The 12,560-nt window shown below is 35.2% G+C and overlaps 1 protein-coding gene across 4 annotated transcripts in view; it reads left to right on the forward strand.

The window, feature by feature from the left end:
- The window catches only part of LOC138318978 (pleckstrin homology domain-containing family H member 1-like), a 177,249-nt gene that overhangs the window by 13,531 nt on the left and 151,158 nt on the right, over positions 1 to 12,560 (forward strand). The window contains exon 1 of one of the 4 annotated variants that reach the window (XM_069261836.1): positions 1,158 to 1,371. The exons of the other annotated variants lie outside the window; for them this stretch is intronic. The gene's annotated coding sequence lies outside the window, so the exon portion shown is untranslated. Of the gene's footprint in view, positions 1 to 1,157; positions 1,372 to 12,560 lie in introns of those variants that run through there. 4 annotated transcript variants of the gene reach the window in all.

The raw sequence follows: 12,560 nt of genomic DNA on the forward strand, positions 1-12,560 counted from the left end.
CTTTGTATAGGGTGTAGCTAATAGTATTAAGAGAGAGTACAGTGGTTACAATTTTGTATAGGGTGTAGCTAATAGTATTAAGAGAGAGATGTACAGTGGTTACAACTTTGTATAGGGTGTAGCTAATAGTATTAAGAGAGAGATGTACAGTGGTTACAACTTTGTATAGGGTGTAGCTAATAGTATTAAGAGAGAGATGTACAGTGGTTACAACTTTGTATAGGGTGTAGCTAATAGTATTAAGAGAGAGATGTACAGTGGTTACAACTTTGTATAGGGTGTAGCTAATAGTATTAAGAGAGAGATGTACAGTGGTTACAACTTTGTATAGGGTTTAGCTAATAGTATCAAGAGAGAGATGTGTAGGGTGCAACTCTGGGTGTCAATTTGGTGCTACAGTTTAAGATTAAGGGTTTTATTAGTTTAATGTCTCATTGACAGCCAGGGTCATGTAAGAACTTGCCAGACTTGTTGGTGGAGAAAAGCCGGAGAACCAGAGACAAACCACCGACCAGCAGTCAATAAGTGACAATTGCTCCACATGGGATTTAAATTCGTGACTCAGAAGTACTAGTGGAGGTCTAGGCTTATGGTAATATGTCAAGACATCATAACTACTTGGCCACCACAGCCTCTGCTTCAGTAACATAAAAAATAAAGAAATGAAAAGAGAGATGTTCAGGGTGTGATGTTAGGTGTCTTTGGGTATAGAGATTGAAACATTGGACATAACTGGACATTTATGCCATTAATTACTGTAAAGACAGATAAAGTAATTGGATATTAGATGTCATTGGCTGTAAAAGTTACAAGAGATAGATTTACAAAGATAGATTTGGGAAATATGGTTTGACAAATGTTAAACTTTAATTTAATATCGTTTACACATCTAATAGATGTTGTACTTGGATACATGTAAAGGTATGACTGGAATCCAACCACAGTCCACTAGATGTAATGTTGGTCTGTTGTTTAATGATAAGATTGGATATAGAATCAAGATGTTTAGTGTATGTGTAGGTTACATTAAGGTATGTGATAGGTGCAAATCTTACATTCATTGTCTCAGCGGTAATACACAGGTGACCCTACGCTGCACAGGTGATTCACTCATGTCTCAGAGGTGTTAAATACAGGAAGCTAATTGGTGAAGAATGTCACACATTATTAATCATCAATTACACAGTTTTACCTGTAGATATATATACATTTGTATAATCTGGTCCTAAAGTGTAACATACTGGAGATATCATGAGTGAAATAGAGTTGTCCCAAGGAGCTAATGAAGGAAAACAGGATAATTAAGCTGCTTCCTGGAGAAGATACCTGGTAACGAATATAATTTAAGGATCAAGCTGCTGCCAGGAACAGGTGAATTAGAAGTATAAACTTAAGCCTTAGGCTTGTTAGTACAGTAGGTGTACACACTTTACAGTGCACTCTTATACAATAGGAGATATGCATGTGTGAATTGAGTGTAAAGTTAAAACTATTGAGAAGACCCATACAGATGTTTTGCCGCACACATAATCCAAATTTCTGAGTGTTTTGTGCCCCACATCCGTATCTGTTTCCAATCCATCCATATGGTTCTCTATGCATTCATATTGTAGCTATTGATCTGGTTCATCATGTACACAGCTCAAAGTTTGCAAAAGTTCAGATTTAGATGGCTCGTATGTACATCACTAGACCAATTATCACTTATCCCATTTATTGGAATGACCAGTACAACTGGACACATACCAGTAGTCTGCACATTCCATGGACTTTATTGGCCAAACAGGCCCGGACCCATCAATTCCCAAAATTCCTGTAAATCCCAACATACAGCATGTCCCATGCTCCACACTCCTCCCTCCCTTCCTCCCACCATAAACTGGCCCAAAGTCACAGCTCTAGCTTCTACTGCCTCCATGAAAGTTCTATAAATTAACCCCACTCTGGCCGTAACAAAAAGCCATATTCAGACAGCCCATGTGGCCCATAGTAGCTCCACAGTCCATAAATACATACAAGTAATGATCTACAACCCCTAAAACCTTATAAAGGTTCAGAGAACTTATGAACTTACTACAGGACTGGTACAGGTCCTAGAAACCTGATCATACTGTCCCATCCACATGTTTGTTTTGGCTGGTGAGCATGTTTATGGTTAGTTTTACACTTGGTCCAGATTACAGGTGGCAGTTTGTATATCATTATTAATTATAATATAACCCTACTTGTTGCATCTATGCATTTCTTTATTTTACATAAACTTACTGTAATTCTCCCTCAATTAATATACATCCCATACTGTTTTTAAGCTGATCAAGAATTTCTAGATACTAAAGGAACATTTTTTAACACATTGACTCTCAATAATGAAGGAATAAATGTTGAAATATAACTGGTTCTTCTAAAATTGCTTCCGAATTGTTTAGATATTATGATAAAACTTACTGTATACTGACATCACCAAGGCTTATGTGCACATAAGTGCTTTATAGTTAGATCACTGTGACTAGTCTCAACTATAAGGCTTCAAGGTCAAGAATCGTAATAATTAGGTCACTGTGACTAAGGCTTCAAGGTCAAGTGCCCTATCGTTAGACCAGTGTGATTAAAATAGAATGATGTTAAGGTCAAGGTTGATAATAGTTAGGTCACTGTGACTTAGACTGGCTTCAAAGTTAAGAGTCATCAAAATAATCTTCAATGATACCATTCAAGATGTATCAATCAGAAACTTCCATTAATCCTAATCATCCGAATAGATGATGTGTAGCTGGAGTGTAATCAGATTATATTTGTCTGTACCCTAAGGCATAAGAAATCCTACAATTTCTTTCAAACATACATGAGATTATGCTGAGGCGATGTCAGCAGTTAAGTCCCCTAATTTAAAATTGTGTAATATCATACTTCTTTGTTCGCCAAAAACAAATTCCTATTTTCAATTAAAAAGACCTTTTCTGAAAAATTTCTGCTTTTAATTTTGAGACAATAGTTTGTGATTAATAAGCTGTACAAATCTCTCCTATCATTGGATTCAAAGGTGTTCAGTCTTTTGAATAGAACGATGGCTCAATCATGTTCGAGCCAATTACTGCAAAATAAAAAAAACCAACCACAATAAAGAAAAGGAGAATTTGAATAGAGCTTTTTATTCAGACTTCACATTTCATTTCGATAGAAATCTTAAAGACTAATTTGATCATGCATACAGATATCACAGAGTAAAGCTGCTTTCATGTCGTTATAGATAAGTTTTTTGGAATTTTTGAATACATATTCATAGAAATGGTGGAAAGATATTAAACATGCACAAAGTTGTTGTCTAGTATTAATGTACTTTAGGAAAGAGATTCTGCCTCTGAACTGTGATCATACGAAAGATATATCAGATATATTTGTGTTTGAAGCTTGTTATTGTTGCTTTTAACACAAAACAAGTAAAATGCAATGGAATAGTGAATTATCTAAGATTTTTGTCGTATGTAAATAGTTCTACTTCAACAGACATCCAAACCGCAAAGACCTTGTTGAGCATTTTAAGCTGTTTGTTTTTTGTTTTATAAAAAAAAAAATAGTTTATTCCACAAAGTCCCAAGATTTTAACACAGAAATTAATATTCTCCTGTATTGTGCATTTCCAGTTGGATGTTCTTCAAGAAGCAGATAAAAGTATACGGTTATTGTTGATTAATCTAAGTTCAAGCAATACTGTCTATTAATGGTCAGTTAAGAACATTCTAGATTGGTAATTATTGTGCCTGTCTTTCTATAGGTCATACATGAATGATCATTTTAAAAAACAGTACTTTTATGAATAGAGTTTGTCTGTTTGATGTTTCTTGTAAGATGCCTTTTTGTTGTGGTCATTGCTGTGGTCTTTGTTCAATGTTCGCTATTAGATGCTTTATTTGTTGAGGTCATTGTTCCCTATTTGATGTCTTTTTGTAGTGGGAATTGTTCATTGTTCCCTATTTGATATCTTCATTTGTTCATTGTTCCCAGTATTTGATGTCTTCATTTGTTCATTGTTCCCTATTTGATGTCTTTTTGCTGTGGTCATTTGTTCATTGTTCCCTATTTGATGTCTTTTTGTAGTGGGATTTGTTCATTGTTCCCTATTTGATTTTCTTCATTTATTCATTGTTCCCTATTTGATGTCTTCATTTGTTCATTGTTCCCTATTTGGTGTCTTTTTGTTGTGGTCATTGTTCCCTATTTGATGTCTTTTTGCTGTGGTCATTTGTTCATTGTTCCCTATTTGATGTCTTTTTGTAGTGGGAATTGTTCATTGTTCCCTATTTGATATGTCTTTTTCTGTTTATCTGTCATTTTTCATTGTTCCCTATTTGATGTCTTTTTGTTGTGGTCTTTTTTGTTCCCTATTTGATGTCTTTTTGTTGTGGTCATTGTTCATTGTTCCCTATTTGATGTCTTTTTGTTGTGGTCATTGTTCATTGTTCCCTATTTTATGTCTTTTTGTTGTGGTCATTGTTCATTGTTCCCTATTTGATGTCTTTTTTGTTTCATTTGTTCATTGTTCCCTATTTGATGTCTTTTTGTTTGGTCTTTGTTCATTGTTCCCTATTTGATGTCTTTTTGTTGTGGTCATTGTTCATTGTTCCCTATTTGATGTCTTTTTCTGTGGTCATTGTTCATTGTTCCTATTGATGTCTTTTTGTTGTGGTCATTGTTCCCTATTTGATGTCTTTTTGGCATTGTTCATTTTCCTTTGGTCTTTTTGTTCTCTTGTTCCCTATTTATGTCTTTTTGCTGTGGTCATTGTTCATTGTTCCCTATTTAATGTCTTTTTGCTGTGGTCATTGTTCCCTATTTGATGCCTTTTTGTTGTGGTCATTGTTCCCTATTTGATGTCTTTTTGTTGTGGTCATTGTTCATTGTTCCCTATTTGATGTCTTTTTGTTGTGGTCATTGTTCATTGTTCCCTATTTGATGTCTTTTTGTTGTGGTCATTGTTCATTGTTCCCTATTTGATGTCTTTTTGTTGTGGTCATTGTTCATTGTTCCCTATTTGATGTCTTTTTGTTGTGGTCATTGTTCATTGTTCCCTATTTGATGTCTTTTTGTTGTGGTCATTGTTCATTGTTCCCTATTTATGTCTTTTTTGTGGTCATTGTTCCCTATTTGATGTCTTTTTGTTGTGGTCATTGTTCATTGTTCCCTATTTAATGTCTTTTTGCTGTGGTCATTGTTCCCTATTTGATGTCTTTTTGTTGTGGTCATTGTTCATTGTTCCCTATTTAATGTCTTTTTGTTGTGGTCATTGTTCATTGTTCCCTATTTAATGTCTTTTTGCTGTGGTCATTGTTCATTGTTCCCTATTTGATGTCTTTTTGTTGTGGTCATTGTTCATTGTTCCCTATTTGATGTCTTTTTGTTGTGGTCATTGTTCATTGTTCCCTATATTTGATGTCTTTTTTTGTGTCATTGTTCCTATGTCTTGTGGTCATTGTTCATTGTTCCCTATTTGATGTCTTTTTGTTGTGGTCATTGTTCATTGTTCCCTATTTATGTCTTTTTGCTGTGGTCATTGTTCATTGTTCCCTATTTGATGTCTTTTTGTTGTGGTCATTGTCATTGTTCCCTATTTGATGTCTTTTTGTTGTGGTCATTGTTCATTGTTCCCTATTTAATGTCTTTTTGTTGTGGTCATTGTTCATGTTGTTCCCTATTTATGTCTTTTTTGTTTGTTGTGGTCATTGTTCATTGTTCCCTATTTAATGTCTTTTTGTTGTGGTCATTGTTCATTGTTCCCTATTTGATGTCTTTTTGTTGTGGTCATTGTTCATTGTTCCCTATTTGATGTCTTTTTGTTGGGTCATTGTTCATTGTTCCCTATTTAATGTCTTTTTTGTGGTCATTGTTCATTGTTCCCTATTTGATGTCTTTTTGTTGTGGTCATTGTTCATTGTTCCCTATTTAATGTCTTTTTGTTTGGTCATTGTTCATTGTTCCCTATTTGATGTCTTTTTGTTGTGGTCATTGTTCATTGTTCCCTATTTGATGTCTTTTTGTTGTGGTCATTGTTCCCTATTTGATGTCTTTTTGTTGTGGTCATTGTTCATTGTTCCCTATTTAATGTCTTTTTGCTGTGGTCATTGTTCATTGTTCCCTATTTAATGTCTTTTTGTTGTGGTCATTGTTCATTGTTCCCTATCATTGTTCCCTATTTGATGTCTTTTTGTTGTGGTCATTGTTCATTGTTCCCTATTTAATGTCTTTTTCTGTGGTCATTGTTCATTGTTCCCTATTTAATGTCATTGTTCCCTATTTGATGTCTTTTTGTTGTGGTCATTGTTCATTGTTCCCTATTTATGTCTTTTGCTGTGGTCATTGTTCCCTATTTGATGTCTTTTTGCTGTGGTCATTGTTCATTGTTCCCTATTTAATGTCTTTTTGCTGTGGTCATTGTTCATTGTTCCCTATTTAATGTCTTTTTGCTGTGGTCATTGTTCATTGTTCCCTATTTGATGTCTTTTTGTTGTGGTCATTGTTCATTGTTCCCTATTTAATGTCTTTTTGTTGTGGTCATTGTTCATTGTTCCCTATTTGATGTCTTTTTGTTGTGGTCATTGTTCATTGTTCCCTATTTAATGTCTTTTTGTTGTGGTCATTGTTCATTGTTCCCTATTTGATGTCTTTTTGTTGTGGTCATTGTTCATTGTTCCCTATTTGATGTCTTTTTTGTGGTCATTGTTCCCTATTTGATGTCTTTTTGTTGTGGTCATTGTTCATTGTTCCCTATTTATGTCTTTTTCTGTGTCATTGTTCCCTATTTGATGTCTTTTTGTTGTGGTCATTGTTCATTGTTCCCTATTTAGTGTCTTTTTCTGTGGTCATTGTTCCCTATTTGATGTCTTTTTGTTGTGGTCATTGTTCATTGTTCCCTATTTAATGTCTTTTAGCTGTGGTCATTGTTCATTGTTCCCTAATTAATGTCTTTTTGCTGTGGTCATTGTTCCCTATTTGATGTCTTTTTGTTGTGGTCATTGTTCATTGTTCCCTATTTATCCCTATTTATGTCTTTTTGCTGTGGTCATTGTTCCCTATTTGATGTCTTTTTGTTGTGGTCATTGTTCATTGTTCCCTATTTAATGTCTTTTTGCTGTGGTCATTGTTCATTGTTCCCTATTTGATGTCTTTTTGTTGTGGTCATTGTTCATTGTTCCCTATTTAATGTCTTTTTGTTGTGGTCATTGTTCATTGTTCCCTATTTAATGTTCCCTATTTGATGTCTTTTTGTTGTGGTCATTGTTCATTGTTCCCTATTTAATGTCTTTTTGTTGTGGTCATTGTTCATTGTTCCCTATTTAATGTCTTTTTGTTGTGGTCATTGTTCATTGTTCCCTATTTAATGTCTTTTTGTTGTGGTCATTGTTCATTGTTCCCTATTTAATGTCTTTTTGTTGTGGTCATTGTTCATTGTTCCCTATTTAATGTCTTTTTGTTGTGGTCATTGTTCATTGTTCCCTATTTAATGTCTTTTTGTTGTGGTCATTGTTCATTGTTCCCTATTTAGTGTCTTTTTGCTGTGGTCAGTTGTTGACGTCTATTGTTCTATACTGGCCTTGAGGTAGTTCCTAGAAGTCTTGATACTGTAGCATGTGTATTGATTGTATGTGACAAGGGATAACTGTAGAGCTGGAATTATAGAAATGGTCAGCAGAAATGTACATATCTGTCAGTACTGGTCATCTTCATTGTATTATAGGTCAGAAAGAAGGTCAACAAACTTATATAAATCAATACTATACAAAATGGTCCTCAGTCTTAGTATTGTATCAGAATAGACTGTAATCTGGATATACTAGCCAGTAGTGACTGGCCAGAGTGAATCATAGAAAAATGGTCAGTAGTGACGGCAGGCCGAACTCTGTGGTCTGCAGTAATATTGACGATTGGTCAACATCTTATCAGATTAGATATTGATTTGTGTGAAATACAGCATGTAAACTGGTGAGAAATGTTCCAAATGTAATGGTCAGTGATCGTTATGGAAACTTATATTGATCATGTTACCAATTGATACTGAAGCTTGATCGTTAAAACTGAAATATGAGACGGTATTCATTTCTGATCCATCCCATATATGCAGGTAGTTCCATATATTGTGGCCATTTATTCAATGCCTATACAAGTATTAAAACTATCATTTACTTATTTCAGATGTAAGATATTTATGAAAATCATTTTAGATGTCCTACATTTGCCAGTTAATGAGACTATATGCTATGCATGTTCAGGTGGTCAATATTTCATTGCCTTTTTGACCACAGCTGGCTATAACCTGTGAAGGAGAAGGAATGCCATGTATCCTACAGGATTGAAGATATTTTTGAGAATCTACATAATGATATACCCAACTGACTGCATTTTAACTGTTCAACCCTGCACAAAGAATGGTAAGATTGAAATTGGTATAAAGGGTAAATTGCAGGAATAAATTATTTCTCTGCTTGTTTTGGATTTCTTCCTATTTCCTCTTTCTCAGGTCTTTCTTTTCTGTCCTGACTTTTTCTTTCTTTCAGACTTTTCATTATTTCCTTGAATATATCATTGTCTTTCTTTGTCCAATAAGGCTGCACCTACTGTTATAATATGTTATATTTATATTTTATATCATAAGATAGTTCTCAGGATTAATTTGACGGTTACCTTATTTGGCCTGCATCTTAATGTTTCATACCTGTCTGGATTGGTAGGAGACTTGGTACAGAAGTACAAGACTTTGTTGGCTGACCCTTCATTTAGTATTCTATGGAGCAGACCTAAAGTGATGAATCCCCAGTCTCATATCCTCTCTCTGTGGTAGTAGATTGAGGAATTCTTCTGTAATAACACTTACTTTATATGGGCCATTATCAAGTAAGTTTCTTGTCCCTTAATTTCTTGAATAGACTTTCCTTTCTTTGAGATGGGTGGTCCCAAGTCATAGGTAAGGGATGATAGGATATTATGTGACTATTGAGCTTCATGCTGGTTGTAACTTGAATTGGCTGATTCCCAAAATGACCAAATTAGATTACATATATTATATGTACGTTTCATTTATGTGTGCACGTGGGATATACGAGGTAGTTACTTTGGAATAAAACACAGGAACAGTATGATAACTGGCTTGACTGAATTGGAATGTTTATTGGTCCATTCTTGAAATGGTCAAATCAATTTAACTGTTTTGAGAGTTGCCAGAACTAGGTTTTCCTAGAGTGCAAATGTAAATTATTTGTATGTTTGTACTAAAAGATTCCTTTTAGTGTGAGAATAAGTTTTTGCTTCTTAGATTGATACTTTATCTCAAATAATGATGCTGAAGGTCATTGCAGTTATTATGATAAAGGTCATTCACTATATCCCTCCATTGGTGTGGGAGTTCTATCCTCCTCTTCCACAATTGTCTCTTCTATAGGAGGAATCAGATGACCACTTAAGTGTACTGCAGATTATATAATGGCTCCCAAGTTGAGAAAATCGCAGAGAGGGAGAGAGTGTGTTTGTCCAGTCAGCTGATCAATCAATACAGTTAATAGTGCTGTTTATTTACCGTTATGTCTCAGTGTTTGATTTGTGACAGATTATTTTCTGAGGATGTACATATAGCTAACATTGAACCGACCCTGGTAAAAGTGTGTGTTTACTGCTCTGGTTATCATACAGATGTGAGGGAGACAGACAGCTCTGGGACAATCAACACTAGGTTAGTCCTTTAATGCTTCAGGCTGATGTTCCAACTAATGTAAATCTGTAGGCCAGAATCGGGAATCAATCCCCACTGACCATCAAACTGATGGACACTTACAGACTGTGTGTCCAGAAATGTACCCATCATTTAAGGAAATTGATATCCAGTCTCTAACCTTCCAAAGGGTGTAATATCGGGGTGATATAAAAAATATTTATATTGGGTTCATAAGAAATGTTGTATCGTATTTCATAACCAAGCAGAAGCAATGTGCGGGAACCTAAATATCAAAACTTAAATATTAGAAGGGTATAGCTTTCCAATACAAGAACATCTCATATCTTTTTAAACAAATACAACTGTGTGTATTTTGTCAGAGGTAGGACGACAATATCAATAATAGGGTGTTCTACAAGGGTGATACAAAAATATATTGGGTCAATAAAAAGTTGCATTAGGGAGGAAAAGCTAAAAACATGGATGTCTTTTGTATAGTGTCTAGTTAATATGGATTGATGTCATTGAAAATACAATGAGCTAACTTTCATAGGACCACAGTGGCTGAGTGTCTAGCCCTCCAACTTATAGTTCTGAGTTTTAAACATACATGTTAGGTAGTTGTCTGTTACTGAAAGCAGGGTGATGGTTTCTATGGGTTCTCTCTCCACTTCCTAAACCTGGCACAACCTAATTAGGCCTTAAAATGATTCTCCACTCCCAATTTTACAGTCCTTTTCACAGATCCTCCTATTACATTGTAACCTTTGTAAATCAAGTATTCAATAGGAACTGTTACATCACAGCATGTTTAAATCATAACCAGTCACAATGTCGAATGTCAGAACTTGATATAACTGTCAGGTGATCGTGTAGAATATGGTACTGTCTGTTGGATATGGAAATTTGGGCTGTAAAAATTCATCATACAAAACAATGCTTTATTGATGTGAGCATTGGTAAATCTTCCGAGGCATAAGGTTATAAGGGGCATTGACACTGCCAAGTCAGCAGTGTATAGGACAGGTAGTATCTATTTAAAGATCTGTTACCACTGTTTTATATTTTACTCCAGGGACGCTGTGGAAAGAATGGAGGAAATGGACAATTATTTTACCTAAGGGATTGAGTGAGTGAAGGAATTGGACATTTACTGGTAGGGGGATGGAGGAAAGGGATGATTATGATTGGAAAATGTAGTGGATTGGTAGAGAGATAGGGAAGGGAAAAGGGATGATATGATTGGCTAATTTACTGTAGTGGTAGAGGGAAGGGAAAAGGGATGGTATGATTGGACAAATTTCTGGACTGGTAGGGTGAAGGGATGATATGATTGGACAAATTTCTGGACTGGTAGGGGAAAGGGATGATATGATTGGAAAATTTCCTGGGCTGGTTGGGGGACAGGATGATATGATTGGAAAATTTACTAAATTGGTAGGGGGAGGGATGATATGATTGGACAATAAACTGGGCTGGTAGGGGGAAGGGATGATTTGATTGGATAATTTACTGTACTGGTAGGGGGAAGGGAAAAGGGATGGTATGATTGGACAAATTTCTGGACTGGTAGGGGGAAGGGATGATATGATTGGACAATTTCCTGGGCTGGTAGGGGAAAGGGATGATTTGATTGGACAATTTACTGGGCTGGTTGGGGGACAGGATGATATGATTGGACAATTTACAGGGCTGGTAGGGGGAAGGGATGATATGGTTGGACAATTTACTGGACTGTTAGAGGGAAGGGATGATTTGATTGAACAATAAACTGGGCTGGTAGGGCGAGGAAGGGAAAAAGAATGATATGATTTGATAATTTACTTGGCTGGCAGGGGGAAGGCAAAAGGAAAGATATAATTGGACAATTTACTTGACTGGTAGGGAATAACTCACAGCATTTATTTTTCGACTGGATTGAGAGGTGGAGGAGAGAAAAGAGAATGTACCAGGACGTGATATATTTAAATATTGGGACAATGAAGACACCAAAAGTATTCCAGATAATACATAAATGAGTCAAAGGTGCTTTGTTTTATTTCAGTTTGTTTTGATTCCCATACACTGTACTATAAGAGATAGACGTTTATCTGAAGAGTAAATTATATTGAAAGTTTGTTTCTCACAGAAAAACATTAATTCAATGTGATCAATGCTTTAAAGTGAAATTAAATTACAATTTAAAATGGAATGCTTTGGAAAGCATTGTGAAAATGATTTACAATTTTTTCCATTAAGTGTTAAAAATTGGAGAGCACATGAGAAGAAAAGGCTGTTTTTACCCCTTTATTGATTTAATGAATAATCCACTGGAGTGTTTTAATCTTTTTATGTTTAAAAATCTAATTGACTCCTGAATTCTGCATACGCTGCAGATTTAAAATTGCTGTGTTAGTAGAAATGAGCGTCTGGAGACAAAACAGTTTGAAAGAAGGTTATGTTTCTTAATTTCAATTGATGTGACATTTTCATTTAATCAGACTTATTTACAGTCATTTAGAGTTTATAAAGTTGCCAAGTGTCTTTGTCAAATTGGTACCCATGTGTTCTCAGAATTTGTTGGCTAACATTGTGGAACACATGTTTATATAATCAGTTTTCCCAATGATTTTCATTATGTCTAGTATTTCTGATCAGAAAACTTGCTGTGTCAAATTGACAAGTTGATGGCTGCTTTTCCCCTAAATATCTTAGCAGGCCACACAGAATTTTGGATTACACTTCTTTGCCCAATGATCTTTATACCAATTACAATAGGCTGTGATCAGGAAATTTTCTGTGTTGCCTTGACAAGTTGGCAGCTGTTTGTACCCTTGTGAATGTCAGATGCATTCTTGGTAGAATTGTTTTAATCATGAATATG

The sequence above is a fragment of the Argopecten irradians genome, chromosome 3, assembly GCF_041381155.1.
Source record: "Argopecten irradians isolate NY chromosome 3, Ai_NY, whole genome shotgun sequence".
NCBI lineage: Eukaryota > Metazoa > Mollusca > Bivalvia > Pectinida > Pectinidae > Argopecten > Argopecten irradians.